This window comes from Hirundo rustica, chromosome 5, assembly GCF_015227805.2.
Source record: "Hirundo rustica isolate bHirRus1 chromosome 5, bHirRus1.pri.v3, whole genome shotgun sequence".
Classification (NCBI taxonomy): domain Eukaryota; kingdom Metazoa; phylum Chordata; class Aves; order Passeriformes; family Hirundinidae; genus Hirundo; species Hirundo rustica.
This window is the reverse complement of record NC_053454.1, coordinates 17,101,799-17,123,775: the sequence shown is the minus strand read 5'-3', so window position 1 is coordinate 17,123,775 and position 21,977 is coordinate 17,101,799. Positions and strand designations below refer to the sequence as shown.

Below are 21,977 nucleotides of genomic sequence, written 5' to 3'. Positions count from 1 at the left end.
TGTTGAAATTTTAGCCAGTTTCTAAAAAACAAACAAAACACAAAATATAAACAAATCCAATAGGCTAAATAAATATAATTCAACAAACATTTCTTCAAACAGGTATACAGGGAAAATATCCTACAGTTTATTTTTTGTCATCACTTGTAAACTTGTGTCTGTTTCTTTTGCTGCTCTGCATTGGGCAAGTTGTGTTCCTGATCAGACAGTGTTTATTCAAATCTGAAGCAGAATGTAGATATAACTGAAAAGTTACCCATTAAAGACATTCCTAATAAATAAAAATGAGTTAAATTATAAATGGAAAACATTCAACTTTTTAACAAACCTTAATATGCCAAATGCAATTACAAGTCATTGCAAAAGGATACAAAGATTGAAGCTGCATCATTTTATAATTTACTCGGGATGGACATGGATTATTTGGTGACTCTTATTTAGAAATGGTTTACATTAACACACCACTGTTGGAGGTGTATTTAAATCTATTCACTAAACAGGATTTTACATGAAGTCAAACTAGTCAAAGAGAACTCAATATAGTCATGCTAATTTATCTGTGTATCTGTTTCTGCTTAGATTCAGTTATACATTCTAGCATTTACCTTGGAGTTTTTATGTAATTCCGTTTGATCTGAGAATTTAGGATCATTCCAGTTAGTGGTAGATGCTAGATATTCAACAATAATAATTATTATTTTAAAATTAGGCCATTTATGTAAGTAGTAGATTTCAGAGCTGGCAATTAATGCTAGGCATCCATTTTTGCAAAGTGGTATAAAGAATATCCCCAAGTCACTTTATTTCCCTTCTCTGGTGCTGCTTACCTGCCAAGATCATAAAAAGGAAATTGACACACATGAAAAATGTAGAAGTCTATCCTGGAGAACAAAAGAAGGAAATTAATGCAACTCACTGGGCAATGCCAAAATCCAAATGCAGACAACTAAATTGTCACAACAAAAATATCTAATTAACCTGCAACTACTTCCCTGTATGTATATATGCGCTAACGTGATAAAGGACTCTACCATGAAAAAGACATGAAACAGACGAAATTTCCGTGCCTATTGTCATAGGCAATCCAATTTAGAAAGAGAGAAGAAGGTATTTGACCTGACATTAATAACATTCATTTACCAGTAGCTGATGGGGAAAAAAACCCAAAGTAAAACAAAGTAAAACTCAAGACATGAAGAAATGACTGAAGGTAAGAGTTTGTATTTGTGTGCATGTGTGAAGGCAGTTTGTTCAGGGAGAAGAGGTTAATTATGAAGCAAAACAGTCAAAAAGTGACTGTGGCTTGGAAGGCCACATAAAGGTCTATACCAAAGAAAGCCACAAAAGAATCCTTAACTTGGAAATAATGAAAAATTCTGGAATTCCTTGTACATATTAGAATCATACACTCATAGAATCATTTAGGCTGGGGATGAGCTCTGAGATCGAGAGCTACCATTAACTCAGCACTGCAAAGTCCACCACCAACCTGTGTCCCTGAACTCCATATCTGCACACCTTTTACATAGCTCAGGGACAGTGACTCCCCAGCTTCCCTAGGCAGCCCGTTCCAATGTTTGATAACCCTTTCAGTGATGAAAATTTTCATGATATCCAATTTAAACCTCCTCTGCTGCAACTTGAGACCATTTTACCTTATTGCTCCTTACTTGGGAGAAGAGACCCTCATCTCACTACCTATTTCAGGTGGTTGTAGAGAGTGATAAAGAACCTCCTCTACTCCAGGAGCGTCCTCTAATCCAGTCTGAACAACCCCAGCTCTGCTGCTCGTCAAAAGACTTGTGCCCCAGATCCTTCATCAGGTTCATTGCCCTTCTTTGGACATTGTCTATTAAATAATTAGTAGATGATAAATATAATTTTATAGAAAGTAAGATTACAAAACTTTATAGACATATAATGTAAAATGAGAAACTTATTTGGGAGGCAGGGAATTAAGGACAAAATAGAAGGTCTTTTACTCTGAGTGGGAAACTCTTTCTAGTATAGACAGGGCTAGACAGACTAAAAGAAAAGGTCATCAGGGACAGACTGGGGTGTATATAAGTTTGTTAGAGGTGTTTTACTAAAACCTTGAGGAGGGGTGCGGATATGACATCTCCCATGACCAAGGGCTGCTAGGATGTGCTCCACAGGAGGAACCTTCCCTCTGATGTGGAAGGAATAGCCAAGAAAATGTCATGGGCAACTACTTCAACCTAGGACAGAATGGCCCCTAGCTACAGTCTAGGGGCTTTGGAAGGAAAATTGTGAATTTTTTTTTTCCTGAAGTACCTCAGAATATTTTGTAACCTCAAAACAAAAGGAAGGTATTTTTAAAATAGAAAATAATTTGGACACCTTACATTAGGTTTGGAATAAATTTTCGTTTACATAGTTTAACAGAGGAAAAACTTTTATGTTATTTGAAATACTTAGAAGTTTGAATGATTTTTCATCAAGAATTCTGCATTTTTTCCCATAGTAGCTAGTGTGGAGCTATGTTTTGGATTTATGCTGAAAACAGTGTTGATAAAAAGGGTTGTTTTAGCAATTGCTGAGCAGGGCTGACACACAGCCAAAGCTATTTCTGCTTCCCACTCTACCCCACCAGTGAGAAAGCTGGGGATACACAAGAAGTTGTGAGGGGACAAAGCTGGGATGGCTGACCCCAACTGGCCTAAGGAATATTCCATACCCTGTGGCATCATGCTCAGCATATAAAGCTGGAGGAAGACAAAGAAAGGTGGAATATTTGGAGGGTTGGCATTTGTCTTCCCAAGCCACCATCATATGAGGCGGAGCCCTGCTCTTCTGGAGATGGCTGAATATCTGCTTGTCAATAGACTGTGGTAAGATAATTCTTTGCTTAGCCCTTCTTGGTGAGTGGCTTTTGCTTTACCTGTTAAATTGTCTTTACTTCAACCTATGAGTTCTCTTGCTGGTGCTCTTTCAATTCTCTCTCCCTTCCCACTGAGGGGAGTGAGTGGGAGGCCGTGTGGGGCTTAGTTGCTGGCTGGGATTAAACCACAACCACATTATGATGAAAACTATTTTTAAAATTATGTGCTTTACATTTCTTATTGAGAAGACAGGTTTATCATGTGGGGAAATGGCAATGATCTAAAGCAGTCTATATAAAACCAACCCAAATCAAACAGCAACAAAGCCTTCCACTTTGCAGCTAGGCTACTGAAATAGAAATCAAATATCCAAAACTATAGCTTTGGTTTGGGAGGGTTTTATTGACCTTCGTACATGAAAGTGTTTGAAACAGTCCAGTGTTTTATCACAAGTTACTTTGCACCAGAGTAATACACCCCTGTTCAGGTCCAGCACTGATCTTTAATCTGTAGTGATCTCCCATACTAATCAGTTTTGTGATCTTGTTGAGGGTCTGTCGTAGAAACAAAACCCCCATCTGAGAGGGTGAAAAGCTGAGGCAGGAGACAATAGTTGAGGCTGTGACAATAGCTGAAGCCAGACAGAGCATCCCATCTTCTTTGGAATAATGGAAAATACACACCCTGATAGTAGGAAAAGGATGAGTAACAATAACCTCCCCACCAATACTATATTTGCAGATCTTGGGTTAGATGACTAAGCGTGTTTCCTCTTCATATCTAAGACTTTGAAAGTTAATGACTTCCTTGCCTTTATTTGATTGATAAGAGTTACACAATTCAAAACTGGGGCAAGACAATGTTTTAAAATAATATCCCAGGGTAATGAAATGGGATGGTTTCATAGCCTGCTGTTTACCAGGAAAGCTTGTACACACACTCATACACATACAAAACCAATGCACATGCAGACACAATTAGTTTGTAACTGTGATTTACTCTATCTTTCATTTTTCTGCACATGGCCCAAAATGAGGACATCCTTGTCTCTTTCAGAAATGAAACTCAGTTTTCATATTCTTATTGAAATAGCCATGACTCCTGAGGTCAACAGCGCCATCAGGCCCTGGGGTGACCCATTCAATCATCTCCTTTCTCTGGATATTTTTCTGTATCCTTCTATCTCCCCTCTCTCTGGATATTTTTCTGTATCACTGGCAGTAGAACACAACGGTCCCTCTTGCTCTCAATGCCATGTGCAAAAAGTCAGATGCACTAAATATTTTAGGTCTTGGAGCAGGAGTGCCCTGTCTCTGGACTGGGGCCAGGAAGGGTATCTCTTGAGTGGTATATAGGAAAAAAGAAACTCCTTCACAAAGTACATTCCTCTACTATATTGTTTCTGCTGCCTGACTTTTTGTTCCTGGACCATTTTACTCTGCAATCTACAGTTACTTGACAGAGGGTCTATACAGAAAGCAGGTTGCAGGATTTTGCCATTGCTTTCTGAAACTACACAAAAGCCAAGCAAAATATTAATGAATTATAGTGTTGGCATATATGGTATTCATCTCATTGTCTGACACATTTCCACAGGTGCTGGAAAATAGACATAAAATCAGCTTGGTTGTGGTCATTAATCTGATGTTACACCTTCAGATACTGACAAACCATGAGAGTGCAAAAACACCTTGTTTGTGAAAAAGCACTCGGTACAAAAAATTAAGTATAATCTAGAGTTTTTGTGATGTATAATGTTGCAGAAGCAGAAAACTCGCAAGAGTTACTATTTTTCTGGCAAATGCATTATTTCAGATCACTTCCTTGTGCCCTAAAATGCCCATTACATCACTGGTGACACTCATAGCTTCCCACTGCCCTTGTCCAAGGCTTCCATTGCATGTACAGCTGCACACATCCAGGCTGATGCTCCGGCTTTATCACTGCTTACAATGATAAATTGCACACGCATTCCCTCTCAGCCCTGGCTGTAATATTTACACAATAGATTGAATTAGAATATTTGCAGGGAGCCTGTTATGAATACCTCTGCAGATAATTTTTGTGGAAAACTTTTGTTTGCTGATTAGCTAGATAGTAGCCCTCAGTACAGTATTTTGGGGTGAGGTTATCCAGAGACTGAAAAGGTGGTGGAGAATGGATACTCCTCCATGAGATGCCTGCATAGTGGAATATTCCCTCTGCACTCGGAAGTGCCAAAGCAGAAGCCAGCTCCAGGACAGGAGCTGTGTAACTGTGCTGGCACAGTTCTGAGCTCAGGACAAAAGGTCCTGCTAAAGATGTTGTAAGGTAATGAATGCAGACCTTATCCTTTTAGATTTAAAACATAACTTTTTAAATAATACAAGCCAAAGAAGAAACTGAAAATTATAGACTTGTCCTTCAGTCATGTTGTAAATTTTATGCATGACTGAACTTGGAGTGCTACTTGCAATTCCTTCTATTTCTTGGCAATTGTTTCTTGACTCTTAAAAGTCTGCTCCTAGTCTCAGGTCTCAGATTTAATTGTTTGTAATTATAATTAGAATGTAAGGTCCTCATCTTCCTGTGTGTTCATGAAGCCAGGAACACCTCTGATCACAGAAAACTCCTACAAAAAGATAATTATGTTTTTAAGGAAATGGATAAAGGAAAAAACCTACTCCCAGGATGAAACCTTGTGCAGTCTTGAGTAAATGATAAATTGGGGCTTAATACCAGGGGAAATAATGTCAGATTTTAACAAGACTGGTGAAGCACAAGGAATTTAATACAGGAAGGCTACATGTAAGAAAATCTCAGCAAAAACAACAAAGCCTAAAATCCTGTGTTTGAGACAAATGTCCTGATTTGTTGCCTGAAATTCACCCAAGTGCAGAGGCACCTGTCCCAAGACTCTACAAAATCTCTTATTTCCAAAGCTTATGCCACATCCAAGCAGTGCCCAGCCTTTATGCCCAGCCATGTCTCTGGGAGAAAAGCATGGAGGTTTGCAATTGCCTTTAGAGGCAGCAGAACGGTGACAGTTTAAAAACAGATATTACATTTCGCCCTGCAACCTCTCTCTGTAAAATGCAGCAACTGGTTCAAACCATCTACTTTTTTCCACCCTCTCATAGGTCGTGCAGGGGAACCATACTGAGAATCATGTTTTCAGAACACAGAACACAGAAAATTAAATTATACTTAGGGTGCTTTCGGGGAATATTTTTAGTCATGAGGCAGTTTTAGGTTATTTGATCAGCTACACCTGGATTTTGTCTTCATGCAGAAACTTAAACAAATATTTTTGTCAGCAGAGAAGATGCCTCCAGTAACAAAAGGCACATTTGATGCATGCTTCTTTTCCTCTATGTTCCAATTTTTTGTGTCATATCCATACAGTCAGAAGATCTGGATATCCTTTCTTGGATTTTAAGCTAACTGCAGTGTGTAAAAATAATGCCATGCCAAGATTATCTGTACTGAAGATATGGTATGGTGAAAGCTGGGTCTGTGAAAAGATTTCTTAGGAAACGGCACTCTGTAAACTTTAACATATCTCTAGAACATCCTGTGTCAAACACAGTGGGCCGAGATTTTGTCCCCCTCCCTAGATATGGCTACTGTTATCTGTCTGAGTGGTAATTTCAGCGTCTTTTCTTCTCTTTCATCAGCTGAATGTCAAGATGATGTCTATATTTCATGTATATAAAGAGAATGGGGAAATTTCCTCTGTGGATACTTTCCCTGCTTTTTAATAAATTCTTTCTTTTGCCTGAAGAGAATTAGAAGCTGGCTTTTGACCTCCATTAATTTATTTTTTTTTTTAAATTTAGTATTTCTCTGCGTGCATTAAAAACATTATTAACCATACCTTGCACTGTAACATTTCCACTTCCTCTTCCTCTGGTGCTTTCTCATCTGCTGCAGCAGATGCCCCTTTAAGAACAGATTAGAAAAAGCAAAAGGAATAAATAGAGGAAATGTGGGCCCATATCCCACATCTTCCCCAAATACAAAGAGAGCGTCATCATGTCTCTGTCTGCCCAGGCTGCTTTACAACTGACTGCTTCTCAAAGCAAAGCTATAATTATGAACTCAGGGTTGTTTGACAGCTTTCTAAAAGCAAATAGCACCATTTAAAATTCTGTAAGTTAAAAGTGATCAGAAGTGTTTTCTGACTGTGGTATCCTGGGTAGCTATTGCATGTGCAGATGTTCAGGCAGGCTGTGCTCACTTCAATCACCTTGATTTCTGCAGGGATGCTTCTAGAGCCAGGTAAAGTCCCTTTAAGCGGCATCCTCAAAATCCTGCCTTTAGTATCACAATTCTAGCAGCAGATCTTCCAATTTATCCCCTAATGAGCAATTCAGCTCCAAATGTGGAAGAGACTCTTAGCTTTGGGGATAACCTGAAGTCAAGCTGTATTTACCACCGCGGAACGGCAGCGCAAGCCACCAAACTCGGAGCCGTCCTGCGGCTTTGGTAAAGCACGTAGCTCACGCGAGTCCGGTAGCCGTCTGCCCGTTGGTACCGAGGCAAATAATCCGTTTGCTGGTTGAGAAGGGAAGGAATCCAGCGGCGCGTCCCCGGCGGCGGGGGCAGGCGGAGCGCTCGGCCGGCAGGAGCAACTGGCCCCTCTAGCGGGGCCGCGGGCGCACTGCAGCGGCTCGGGCGGCCCCGAGCGCCCGGCGGCGCCCCGCGGGAAGGCTCCAAAACGAACGCCCTCTTCCTTGGTGATGGACAGAAAAGATTAAAAAAAAAAAAAAAAAAAAAAGTCAATCCCCCTCCTACTTTTCACTTCCTTTGTGCTTCTCCAGGCACAGTGTCTATTTTGCCCCTGCCGCCTTGTCAATGCCTGCTCTTTTCTCTAGAGGCTGCATGAGTATTGTACAATGCCAAGTACATCTATTGGCACTTTGCACAAAGAACCTGGGATAATAAGTAAAAAGAATATTCCCCTAGCCATGCAAAAAGACAATTGCTGCTTCTGGTACAATTTACATCAATTATTTTAATCTTCCTCTCTCTCGCTCTTTGTTTTGTTTCTCCTTTTCTACTTTTTTTTTTTTTTTTTTTTTTATGTTTTATGTTCTTCTGCATATTTCTAAGTGAAGGATGCTGGATGACAAATTTGAACCCTTTGGCAACAAGCTTGTCTATTCTTAGTTTTCTGGGCCCCTTCGAATCAGTCCGTGGGCTGAAAATCCCTATTTACATTTTACCACATAGATTGTTTGGATTCAGATAGTCAATGACTGGGAAATAATTGAAAAGTATTTAATGGAATTCAGCAACAATAAAGGATAATTTTGCATGAAAGTTTTTATAAAGGTTATTGTCTGAGGAAATGGGTTCAGGGTACTTTTCCACAGAAGAAATAGAAAATACAGAAATGAATAGAATAAAGTAAGGAAGTGAAAATCATGTGCAGAATGAACATACCCCTTGCTTTTTTTCAAAAAGCTCTTTCATTCTGTTCCTTCCTGGAACTCCTCCTTCTTTCATTCATGACCACTGGTTTTGCCCACATCCTTCAGCATTTGATCACATGCTTTTCATTTCTCTGTTCTTGCAACATTTTCCTTGGCATTAGATAAAGACTACATCACTAGATAATAAACGAAAAAAATAGGAGACAACTTTGCTCAGACTAGAGAAACTTGCATGCAAACAGGTAGCACACACACGCTTCTCCAAAATAAAAAGAATCCTTGTTTTAGCTGACCAGAAAAACAGCCCATAGGTTTTCATGTAAATTTTGTTGGCTGGCTCAAGAGCATATCTTAATCAGACACTTAAGGGGTTTTCATCCTACTGTGGCTCCTTAATATTTTTCAAAGATTATGAGATATGAAAAAAGGCAGTGAAGCTACTCTTATGACAAAACTTATGTGTAACAAATTATCCCCTAAAAGCTAGTACTAAAGCCAGCTTAGTGTTCCAGAAAACACAAAGGCATTCAGTGCTCATTCGAGTGTCTGCCTCAGCCTTGTAACAGGCAGTTTGTGAACAAAATTTTGTTTTCCCTCCACTGAACTCAGAGCAGGACACAGGGAAACTGGGGGCACTGAAACCTGTAGAACACCTAATTTTTATAGACTATTGTAAGCTCAAAATGATCTGTTAACTATGCACTTACTCCCAAACGCATCCAGTAGATGCATGTTACCGGAGCACCTCTTCAGGAGCAACAGCACATGTTGTAGCTCCTTCTATAGGGCCTTCTGAAGTGGGAAAAACTGGAAGAATGCAACACTAAAGCCAGTTATTTGTTAAAATAGCAATAGAAGACTTTGGGGTTTCAAGACAATGAATATGAAGTAAAAATAATGAGAATTCCCAAGTGACATGAATATAGAAAGGGCTGTGGTTTGACAAACAGATGAATAAATATCTTAACAGGGGAATGGCATAAATTTAGTGATCTAATAGGTCTGGTTCAACCCCTGACTTCAGTGATCCATTTTGCTGTGTCTATCACAAATGTTTGAGAGCACACACACACACACACAAACACACACACACGTGAAAGTGTCTTCTAAGAAGAGGAGTATTACAAAAACTTTCAAATCTGAATGCAGGTTTATGTATTAGTCCATTTAACCATTTATATTTCCCCATTTGATTTTGTCCATAAGTTTTGTTTATGCCAGAGAATATACACATGAACGGTCTGTGATTTTCTCATTGACACTAAGGTCACGATGGTCTCCACTGGAATGACTGTCACATACAATATTTTTACAAATTGCATCATGATAAATTGTAAAGATGCTTTTTAAGAAATCATGGTATGATATGTTAACAAGTATCTTGGCAAATCTAAGTGGCAGTGTCATTGATAACTTCATAACAGCAACCCAGTACTGTCAGAGTGTCATGCCTGCCCACCTTCCTTCCTTCCTTCCTTCCTTCCTTCCTTCCTTCCTTCCTTCCTTCCTTCCTTCCTTCCTTCCTTCCTTCCTTCCTTCCTTCCTTCCTTCCTTCCTTCCTTCCTTCCTTCCTTCCTTCCTTCCTTCCTTCCTTCCCTCCCTCCTTCCTTCATCTCATTTCTTCTTACTACAGGTACTTCCATATAACTTTTTTTCCTGCAGTAGCACCTTCCAAAACAGAGCATTAATACTCCCACAGAGTTTTAGTGCTGAGTGACTTCATAGCACAGGTGCAGCTCTGTGATAGGGAACCCTTTTAATGAAGATCTGTAAGTCTGAGGCAAACTGCATTATTTGGAAGAAAAATAGAAATAAATAGAAAAAGAGCAGGTTTAAAATATGTTTGGTTACATCGTGGATTCCAGCCAGATGATTCATTGTCTCCATTTTTGCTTCTGTAATTCCCACAATTGCACCAAATATCTGAAAACCACTTCATTCTGGTTTTATGCACATAAAAGGGAATGTCTCTCTAAGGAATCCTTTTTGTTTCAAGAAATCACACTAAAGCTTAATATTAGTAGTTACTGAAACACTTCTGAGTCCAGTTAAATCACAGAGCAAAAGAATTCAATGTTTTATCTATAAGAGAGAGCTCTGAACTGAAGTGACTGTAGATACACTCAACGCTGCTCAGAAAAGATCTGACATCAGTCCAAGATCAAATTAGAGATAACATGATGTCTGTATATGGAAATAAAAGAAATACAAATCCTTGAAGGGCAGGTGTAAATTGGATAAGCTCAAATCCTGTAAGTCTAAGAGAATGCAAGATACATTCAAAGTCAAGAGCCCAAAACTTAGGGTTTGTGTACCAGAAAAGTATCATATCATATATCATAACCATCTGTGAGACAACCTTATATGGGAAGAATTGACTTCAGTGTTTAGTCAAAGAGCTGATGTATCAAAAAAAAAAAAAAAAAAAAAAAAAAAAAAAAAAAAAAAAAAAAAAAAAAAAAAAAAAAAAATTAATGTGTAACACTGAATCAAACTTAAAATTGTAGGAATACAGAAGTTATGGTAGGGCAAAGTACTATTGTGAATCTTGTATGTGAAAATGAAACTAGGAAATCTGTCTTTTGCGGACAAATCAAAACCAATGCTTGACATCACATGTACCGTTGAAGGTATGTATGTAAATTTTAGTCCTATATGTCTACAATAATGTTGTTTGTGTGTTTAGAAGCAGCAAATTCATCTATAAATTGGAACAGTAAACTAGAGAACCCAGTAAGATAGAAGCTGGAAACTCAGGATAAATACAAATCAGGTTTTTTTTAATCCTCTAACAGATAGAAATCCTGGAAGGGTAGAAGAAAGGCAAGGGTCCTGCCGTGAGCATGAGGCAGGCTCCATAGATATCTGATGAAGGTAAATGCTAGTATACTAATGAACAATTTTTGCCTGAAGGGCTGATTTTGGAAAAGTTTAAGTTGTTTATTATATTTAGCAGAACCCTATAAAGCCTGTAAGGATTCTGCTGACACCAAGTAGAGGATCTCAGCATCTTTATTCTATTCATGTCTTCATAAATCCACTGTTGAGACTAAAAAAAATTACATACCTGCAAAAGACTTAATGAGATTTTTTTGCAACTGGATAGGAGGACCAGTGGTACCTGTCATTTTGTTTAATATGTTCATGACAACTTACAGTGCTGGCAGCTGCAAAACACTAATTTTATTACATCTGGGTTCATAAAAGGTTTCACATTTATCTAGAACATTTCATTTATTGAAACAATTTATTTTAGATCATTTCTATACTATTCAGGTCTAATCTATCTTGGTTTTTATACAAGACATCAGTATCCTGGAAGTTCTTCTCCACTTGGTACCATACCAGTAGAATATTTTTTCTATACTTCTAGACACTAGTGATAGAAATGTTGAGTGATGTTGGACTGAGAACAAATCTTATAGGAAGTATAACACTAATATGGCAATAAGCAATTGACATTTCCTCAAAAATACCCATCTTCTCTAGATCCTGTGAATGCCCTTATCCCTGGAAATAAGTAGAAGGACCACCTAAGAGGATGAAGAACTGTGGTCAGTCTTCTTGGTATGTCCAATAAGTAGCTTTTTCTATTACACTCAATAGGAGACTACTTTTTAAACTTTGTTTGCCTTTGAATACTCATACCTTTAATTAATTCTATCTTCTTACACCGTGGAATCATAGAATTGTTCAGACTGGAGAAGATCTCTAAGGTGATGTAGTCGAACCATTAACCCAGCACTGCCAAGTCCACCACCGCACCACATCCCTAAGCGCTACATCTACACATCTTTTAAGTATCTCTAGAGACAGTCACTCTACCACTTCTCTGTGCAGCCTGTTCCAGTGCTTGAGAGCTCTTTTAGAAGTTAGGAAGCTTTTCCTAATATCCAATCTAAACTTCCCATAGTGCAACTTGAGGCCATTTCCTCTTGACCTATTGCTTGCTGCTTGGGAGTGTTCCTTATAATGTGCATTTCCATTTGTTTCCATGCTTTTCTCATTTTGACCCAAAATTTCTGGTGCACTTCTATCCTTACACTTATATTTAATTTGAAATCTCACATTTAAATTTATATTCGAGTCAAATTTATGTTCTAGTGACCTTGCTAGCTTCCCTCTGTGCTTGTGCTATAACATTACGTCTGAAGCATCTGCTGGTTCTCCTTGAGCTTCATTCCCTGTATCACTAATACCACACTAGTGTCCTTTTTGAAATCTTTTTTGAATTTGGTTTTATTTGTGCTATCCCATCCCAGGCATTTTAAACCCTACCATTCCATGCTAATGCTTATCTCAGTTCTCTGTAGATTGAACCATTTTCAGAAATGCCCTCCCTTTATTTTTATATTTTTCCATGTAGAAAATTGTCTCACAAAGACACTCAAGGATTTTCTGGACAACTTGTGTTCTCACATATCAGTTTTGCAATAGGTCCTTCAGTAGTTTAATGATCTTTTACTTGCATGTTATGGTATAATAAAAATGAACCCTCTTCTTTTGGGGCCTGCATGAGAAACAGCAATCCCAGTGCCTTGGTAACATATTGTGGTGGATTGATGTTGGCTGGATATGTGTGCCCACCAAGCCATTCTATCACTCCGTTCCTCAGCAGGGTGGGGCAGGACAAAATATCTCCACCTCATGGGGGGAGACAAAGGCAGTTTTATACAACAAAAGCTAAGTCTGTGTGCAGAAGCAAAGGAAAGCAAAGGATTTATTCTCTGCTTCTCATCAGCAAGTCATGTCCAGATACTTAGGGGGAAGCAGGGCTTCAGTACATGTAATGGTGGTTCTGGAAGACGAATGTCATAATAAAAAAAGTTGCTCATCCTCCTCCCTTCTCTTAGATTTTCTATCTGAGCAGATTCCATACATCATGGAATGCCCCTTTGGTCTCTGTGGATCAGCTGTCCCGGCTATGTCCCCTCCCAAGATCTTCCCCCTACTCCATCCTTCTGGTGAGGAGGGACTGTTGGAGAGACAGCACTGATGCTGTGGGAACACTGCTCAGCTGTACCCAGAGCACTGGTGTGTTACCAACACCTTTCTAGATACCAATGCATGGCACAGAGATATGAGGGCTGCTGTGGAGAAAAGCTAACTACATCTGAGACAGAACTACTACATATATACGCCCATTCAAAAGGAAGAGAAAGGAAAATTATTACTGATTGTTTTATTAGAGAAAATCAGACCACATCTGCCCTTTATAAAAAAACCCAGTCTAATAGTATCCACACACAATTTGGCTGGAATCTGAATTTTTTAACAGTGTCTTGAAAATTATCTATGTGTGTTGTATGTTCTTGGATAGTGATTAAGCTTGCAAGCAAAAACATTCTAAATTCTATTTTTGACATTTATTAAAAGCCAAGGATATTACCGAAGTCCTGACATACATGATCCTTCAGTCTTTAAATTGCTAAAAATCACTCTAATAAGATTCATGACTTACACCAGTGTCGTAATTATTGGTGCTAATTTTCCTCAGACCTGCTATTGACAAAGTATATGGACCAAATTAACCTCTGCAATCAGTTAGATTCTCTCACTCTGTTTCTCTGAAGGTGGATGTGAACCATGCAGTAATGTATCTCATAAATGGGCATTTGTCAGAAAGAGTCTGCAATTTAAGCACTGGCTGACAGTTTTAGAAAAATTGGAGTAGAGCCATGGATTCAGTTTAAGTTTTTAAAGTAACAGTAATTGAGGCTCAAAATTGTAGTATTGAGTATAGAGAGAAAAATAGAAGCATATGTGCACACAAACAGAACAGTTGTTCTTGAAGTCTTAGATCTAAAGCAGTTACCTTGAACAAGAGTTAACAGCTATAGCTAGTAAGGCATTTTACAGCCTCTTTGTCCTTCACTTAGTCCTGACTAGAGACTGGGAGAAGATAACAATGGATGTTATAGCTTGCTGGAAGAAAAGATCAAGTAAAATAAATAGCAGAAAACCTTCTCTGATTTTGTCTCAGTACAGAGCATATCCATGCAAACAAAAATTGGATTTGGTTGGTTGGTTGGTTGGTTTTGGTTTTTTTTCCCAAAGCAAAACAAAATAGAAGGAAGGATTCCAAGGCATTTCCTCAAAGGAAAACATCTTTTTAAAATCCTACAGACTTTTTCCTAAATTATCATTAAGAAAGCCTATCATCCAAAAGGAGGAAGTGCCTGTATATAGGCACTTAATTTTTTTTTTTTAATCCTTTCCTAAACAGACGTATACTTAGGTGATACATTCACAAATAGCAGAATTTTTGGCACTCCTCCAGTATTTATGTTGACCTGGCTAACCCATCATTACAACCCATAACTCTTCAGTTATTTTGCAATATTTTTTTCCCCTCAGAAGTTCTACCAATAATAATAAGCTTACAGGGTTTGATTTCTTTAGATAAGGGTTATGTGAGATTCTTTGGTTAGATTTCACCTAAATTCACTAAGAAATTCCTTTAAAAAGAAAACAGAACAGACACTAAACACAATCTTTTTGCAGAGCTAGCAGCAACAAGCTACTTAACCATAACTTTGTAACTGCTTCTCCTGCAGCTGTGCTTCCGTCTGCCTTTAAACTTAATGCAAGTCTTGTTAATGCAAGAATACATGCATTCACTTTTGGTGACAGTACGAGAAATGGAATATATAAACCTGCTTTCAGCAGAGAATTTGCCACAAGGTTCTTAAGCCTTCATTGGCTATTTTGTAAGTTCAAGTAGTTTGTGACCAGAAAAATCCTTTCAAAGCCATTTTCCTGACTCCAACCCTATTGTTTAATGCCAAAAGTAGTTCTAATAAACTTAATTCCTGCCCCCCCCCCCCTTTCATACCTGAAATCTAAAGAAAATGTAGAAAGTAGAAAGAATTCATTATATACATATTAGTCCTCTGAAGTCAGGAAACAGGATTAATCATACCCAAAATACCCAGAAGAAAGTGTGTTTATAATCCCTGTACATTCTCATTAGCCACTTGAAACCGGTCTCTGGAAATCTCTAATTGGGGAAGAAATTCTATACAAAATCTTTGCCCCTGAATTGACTGAATCAGGGCTCTAGGGGAAAAACAACATGATTAGCTCTGGCAGTTAGACTCAGCTGAAAGTCTGACTAAGAAAACAGATTCACTTAAAGCACTTTGCTGCTCTTGGCCTAACTCAGAGCACACCTCTAACTGTGGTGTGGATGTCCCTAGAGAAATTATAAATCTTATCCAGTGTGATTTTGAGTCCAAAGAAAAGGGCTCAGAGGTTGATTTTTGCCTTTCTGTTCCTATGAGGGTCACAATAATCACGGTTAGTTATTAACAACTTCCTCTTGAATTTAGACTTCAGATATCTAAATCCTGAAGGGGGTTTTCCTAGTTTTCAAGAAGAGACCTTACCCTGCTTTTTCCCCTCTAATATACTAGTCCTCATGGCTCATTCTCTTGCAGTAATCTCTTCATCTAACCAGACTGTAACTAGGAAATTATAAGGGGTAAAAACTGCATGGTTGCAGAATGAATTTGACGACATAGATAGACTTGGAAACTCTACCTCCATTCTCCAGCAACTCTCTGGTAAGCTCTGAAGCTTTTGTGCTTAGTCCAAGAATCCTGTGATGGTAGGTGAATGTCACTGAACACACTTTTTGTGATGGCTGTGCTGGCTTGACAGAAAGTGGAAAAGCTACTGAAATTACCTAAATGGAACCAACCTAAGAGCAGGGAGTGCAGCACCAACCTTGTCCTCCTGTTCTATTCTGCTGTTCTGTTCCGCCTTCACAGTGATGGTAAAATGCATAGGAAGCTGTGGAGGAAGAACTGGAGAGGACATCTAGCACTGTGAAGGACAAAGCTGAGCGAGTCCACCACAAGTTAACAGCGCAAATGCTCCATATGGAATAATAATGGTGAAGTGGGATGTTTCTAAAGAATCCTGCTGGGATGAAAAAGTTGTGTAGAGTGGATAAAGTCAGGGTAAGGACAAAAATTGAGAAAACCATCATCTCTGAAGATAGCTGAGCAAAAGCAGAGCTGGGACACAGGGCCAAGTTTGTGCATAAAACTGATGCCTGAAAAAAAAAAAAGTTAAAGGCACACCAAAGGAACAGAGTATACTTCCATTAGCTCTCTTATAATGTGAAAATTGAAATAGCTATATATTCTGGCCAGGCAAATGTATGCAAATGTATGTAAATGTCATGCAGATTGTATCTTCAGCTTTTTTGATGCCCAGTGTAGTCCAGTCTGTAATATAGTTATCCAGAGGAATCAGTGAATTCTTGCTGGCGAGGCAGAAGCGTTTGGGTATGGATGGAGATCAAGTAGTTTTTCTTCCAATTCTACTTTAATGACTGAAGCAGAGTGGATAACTCTGAATTAGGCCATGTGCTAACTGGAAATAATCTGTAAAAAGGATCAGAGAGGACACGTATCTATGCACTGAAATAAAGGGATGCATGTCTTCTACTAGGAATTCCAAACTAAGAGACAGTGTCTATAAATCACACTTTCATTTTTGTGATTCATATATGGAGTCCCCATGGATTTGGGGGAAATCTATCATGAGTTGAGTATCTCGTAAAATTAGCTAATATATATATTACATTCATTTAATTTTTTTTACAAGCAGTAGTATATACTGGGAAGTGCAAACCATCATTCTGTACTCTGTACTGGATTTCTATTTAATTATTTTATATTTCTGTTTAAGTATTATTACTTGAGTTTTCACATTGTGTATGGCTTTTTGATGTGTCCTGAAAAGACGACTGAATGCCAGCATCTGCCCTTCAACAAAGAGGCTCAAAGACAGGAGAGGGAAGAAGATAACAGTGGCTACTGTTTGTGGAACATTCCCAAGCATTTTTTTGCAAATAGTTGCTCAAATGAATGAGCTGTAATTAACTATTCACATCCTTTTTGTGTTTGCTTTCCACAAATATTCCAGCATATTGGTTTATTGGCATGAATGATCAATGCAGTGATGACTTTGCATTTGTAATTATTATTATTTTTACTAGCAGGCAAATTCTGCGAGATATCCTCAACCAGTTAGGAAAAAACCACATGACTGATACGTCCAATAGCAAAAGTCCCTTATGAATTTCTAATATCAGATACTTTGATTAAACTGCCATCCAATAACCTGCATATGAAAAATATTTATAGAAATTATTTAACAAAAAAATCATATAATTGCATGTGAAAATTACAAATGGAAAATGAAGCAAAAGGCCCCTCATCACAAATGAATTATTATGTACCCAGTTCTGTTGCTGATATATGACTTTCTCTAGTATTTCAGCTATATAATCACGTTTTATAGAACCTTAACTGCCCAGCAATTGGGTGACTCAAGGTAATTCAATGACTGTATTTCTCCATTACATCCAGAAAGTCAAGTGCAACCAATAGTTAAGTTCAGCCCTGATGGTATCAGGGAAGCCTGAGTTTGGCTGTAACATGCTATTTCACCTTGACTGAATCTTCATCATCTTATCTTTATCTAACAGGTCCCCTGCCAACTGACAGAAAAAGTTAAGATGCTGGACTGAGAAGCAGTGGTACCATGTGTGAAACAAGCTTTCCATTTGTGAATTTATAATAACAGAAAACATTCAGTTTTCTGTTCTACTTACAGAGTAATGTCTCAGAGAGAAGGAAATGGAGAATATGAAAACATATCCTTCCATTTTGGAGGATATGTTTTCCTAGCTAACAGCAGCACATTGCAGCTTCCCCTGGAGACACAGCATATCCCAGGAGCAGCTCCCTCTACTAGTCCCATTTCAGACTACTCAATACCACACATCAAGGGATTTTCAGCTAAATTCTTAAAGTGCTGGATTTTTTAAAGTTTTAGTTTGCCCCTCTCATTATCAAATCTGTAGCTGTCTCTGGAATTTTTGTCACGTCTACCTTCTCTTTATTATGGAACAGCAGTATTCTCCCAATTGTTAAGGTTGCACCTAGATTTTAAAGTCCTATATTTGCCCTTCTTTAACTTTGGCTTAGAAATTGGTTTTGCCTTAAAATTTCCATACTTTGAAGGAAAAGAAGGATAATTAATTTTCTTCAAACAGTGTATAATCAAACTGTTTTTAATTTAGAGGTCAATTAAAAATTACCCTGATTGAAAATTCACTTATTTTATATTTTGCTACCTCTAACTCAAAAGCTGCTTATTATAACCTCTTAAAACTTTTCCTGCACTTAGATCCTTTTGATAACTCTCAGGCTTCTTAATTAAAAATAAAACCCCCAAACTGCAATTTTGAGAGTGTAGTATATTTTCCCTGCAGATTACCTTTGGCCATACTCTTGTGCCTTTATTTCAGCAGACTGGACTTAGTAGGAAAAAAAATGTTAGTTCATTGGCAAGAACAAATACGTTTCTTGAGAAAAAATAGTAAGGTATCTTCACCATATGTGCAACTACAAAAAAGAGATAAATAGACTAATTTTTTAATGGTTATTTGAAAAAGGAGAGTGTGGTGAGTTGACCTGCACTAGATGCCACATATCCCTCAAGCTGCATTATCCCCTACCCCTTCCCAGCTGGACAGGGAAGAGAAAATAAGATGGAAAATGACTCATGGGTTGAGATAAGGCAATTTACTAAAGCAAAAGCAAAAGTTGAGAGAACACAAACAAAGAGAAAACCCCAACATCTTTTCTCCTTCCCATCAGTGAGCGATGTCGAGCCACTTCCTGGGAAGCACGAACGTGTGGCAGTAGCTCCGGAAAGCAAATATTGTAAATAATGAATTTCCCCCTTTCCTCCTCCCTCTGTTAGCTTTTAAATATGAGCTGATGTCATATGATATGGAATATTCCTTTGGTTAATTTGGGTCAGCTGGCCTGGTTGTGTCCCCTCCCAGGATCTTGCCCACCACTAAGCTGCTGATGGGGGGAAATGCTGACAGACAGAGCTGATGCTGTGCCTGCCCAGCAGTACCCCGAAGACCGGCATGTTATCAACACCTTTCTAGCTACCAATGAAAAGCACAGCATTGTGAAGACATGTGAAAATGAGCTCCATCTCAGCCATACCCAGTACAGAGAGGCAGGCAGATCCTGTAAAATTCAGTATGGATTTTATTATTATCAGGTTCTATGCATTAGTATATCAACCCATGTCAGTAATGTGCTCTTGGAAGGAACCTTTTGATCATTCCTATTCACCAAACCTACCTAGGTCCTGTTCTGTCCAGGAGTCCTGACTGGAACTAGCCCTAAGGAAGGATGCCTGAGAAACACACTGTGAATTCCAGGTGTCCAGTGCCTGCTGCTTCTTCTCATAGGTCTGCTCTAGTTGTATCACTCTATTTATTTCCCCTGAGGTAGCCAGAAGACTACAGAACACCTTGTGGAAAGTGAAAGCAGCTGCCACTGGAGTGGTAGCACATGCAGAAGATGGAGAACACAGGGAAGCTCCTCACCGTGGGCCCAAGTTAACAGTCAGAAAAGCAGGCAATTAACCAAGAAAGTGAAAAAGCGTATAAAAAGAATTTATTACTGATGGGATGGAGAAGGAATATTTTAACTAAATCAGAAACAAATGAAATCTTTTGAATGGCACAGATCCAGAAGTTGACCAGGATTGCAAAATTGTCAATCACTATGCAGGAAAAACAGAAGTATTCATCATTAGCATGATGTATTCATCTCTTAAAGTGATTAATTAAGTAGTTTCTATTCTATTAGTAACAGGGAAGGATGTGAAACAAAAACCATTAAGCATTTTAGAATCTACTGTGCCCAATAACTTGAACCCAGCAGTATTAAAGAATTGGTTTAGAAGCTCTCAGAATATTAATGTTGATTTTGAACATTTCTTGACTTCTGGGGAAAGTGTTCCACAAGACTAGTAAAAAGTGCTGCTGTTTTAAAAAGAGTGAAATAAGATGATATGAGGAGCTAAAGGCTACTTAGTCTAATATCAGCTTCTCTTAAAACCATGGAAGGTCTTGTGTGGGACATAATCAGTAAAAAAGTTCAGATTTTAGCATAAAGAATGCCAGTTACTGTGGTTTTATGGAAAAGAGATCTTTTCAAGAAAATGTGCTATTTTGTAAGATCAGCTAAGTCTGGGTGACAATGTGTTGACATAATATACTTAGATTTCTGTGATTAATCACATTTATGTTACATTACAAATTTTAAAAATAGCACTGTATAGACTCAGTACAGATCAGTGTCAGAAACTAATGAAACAAGTTAAAAACCTCCTAATACTTAAAACGCAGTTAGAAATTGCAAGTGGGATCCAATATAAAATGAAGGCATTTGTAACTATTGCATAGAACTTTAGGAATCATCTGAAATTAGTCTTATGTGATACTTTATCTTCTCCAGGACTCTAGGATGATTACGAGGAAGATGCTCAGAGAAATGTAATGGTAGGGGTGTCTGAAAATCTGTGACACATTAGCCCTCCCTCCCTGAGTCTGACTGAAATAAGGGCTGTTTCTATCAGTTTGTTACCCCTGAAAATTCTGGGTACCTCTAAGCCTGTCTAGCACTCTCTTTATGAACCTACTTCAATTCTCGGCCCCAGAGACTTCGTTATTTTCAGATTCTTACTGCAAATTATATGAAACAGCGTATTTTTTTCCATTCTCCTCTTTCTAATTGCTTTGCCTCTCCCTTTGCATGTGTGTTTCATAAGACATGCATTAACTTTAGCTTTCATTACAGTTTGTAATCTTGACATCCATTTCTTCATGGTCAACAGCCCCAGTGACTTCCATCTTTTTTCATAAGAGCACTTTTTAATGCTCTTGATCATTCCCATTGTCCTTCAATGAACCCTCTCTAAATCAGCATTATTGTTTATAAGATGGAGTCACTGGTACTGCACACAGTATTTCAGATCAGACTATAGCATTGGCAGCATTAATCCTTTCTCTATTAGTTCTCATTCTTTATGCATCTTAATATGTTTGCTTATCTTATACAGCTGCACATTAAGCAGAAGTCTTTACTGAAGTAATTTACAAGGATAACTAGGTCCCTTTCTAAAGTCGGTACGCTAATTTAGAGCTCTGTGAGGTGTTGAGTAATTCATATTTTTTCCACCTGGTATACCTTACTTTGCTTTTGTTGATAATTCATTTGTCAGAGTGACTAGGTCACACAGTTCTGTTTGTTTCAGAACTTGCACACAAACATCTCTGAACTTATGCTGAACTATTTTTCATCCCTTGCAAATTTTGCTGCCTCACAGCAATTCCCACTTCCTAGATGATTAATAAATAAGTGCATGAGCAGGAACCTTGGGGCCCACTGCTGTTGTCCTTTGACATGATGAAATTGACCATTTAATCCTGCCCTTCACCTCCTTTTCCTCCACCACTTCTTGATCCATCACTACTTAGCTTCCTTCATAGCTTCTTGCAAAGAATTTTGTCAGTGGCCCAGAGAGGTTAGAATAAATTATGCCAGCTGCTCTTCTTTATTAACATATTGAAGGAGTTCTAGGAGATTAGCACAACAATATTTCCCTCTGCAGGAACTGTGCTGATTGGCCCCTATTTGGTCATGGTCTCCCAAGTGTTTTGCTATTTTTTTAAAAATTATTATTTCAACTAATTTGTAGTTTTCACCCGTAAGGCTTCCTGGTCTATCATTGCCCAGAACACCCCAAACCTCTTTGAATATCTAAGTATTTAAAGACTCACATATTTAAAGACCATTTCCATATTCATTCTGGTGTTCTTCCATGT

At 38.3% G+C, this 21,977-nt stretch overlaps 1 long non-coding RNA gene across 1 annotated transcript in view; it reads left to right on the top strand.

Annotated features, from left to right (window-relative positions):
- The first annotated feature begins 2,652 nt into the window (after nt 1-2,652).
- Nucleotides 2,653-21,977, top strand: part of LOC120753397 (uncharacterized) — a 56,888-nt gene continuing 37,563 nt past the window's right edge. Inside the window, exons 1-2 of the long non-coding RNA XR_005701091.2 lie at nt 2,653-2,852; nt 11,750-11,827. This is a non-coding gene — a long non-coding RNA (uncharacterized LOC120753397). The remainder of the gene's footprint in view (nt 2,853-11,749; nt 11,828-21,977) is intronic.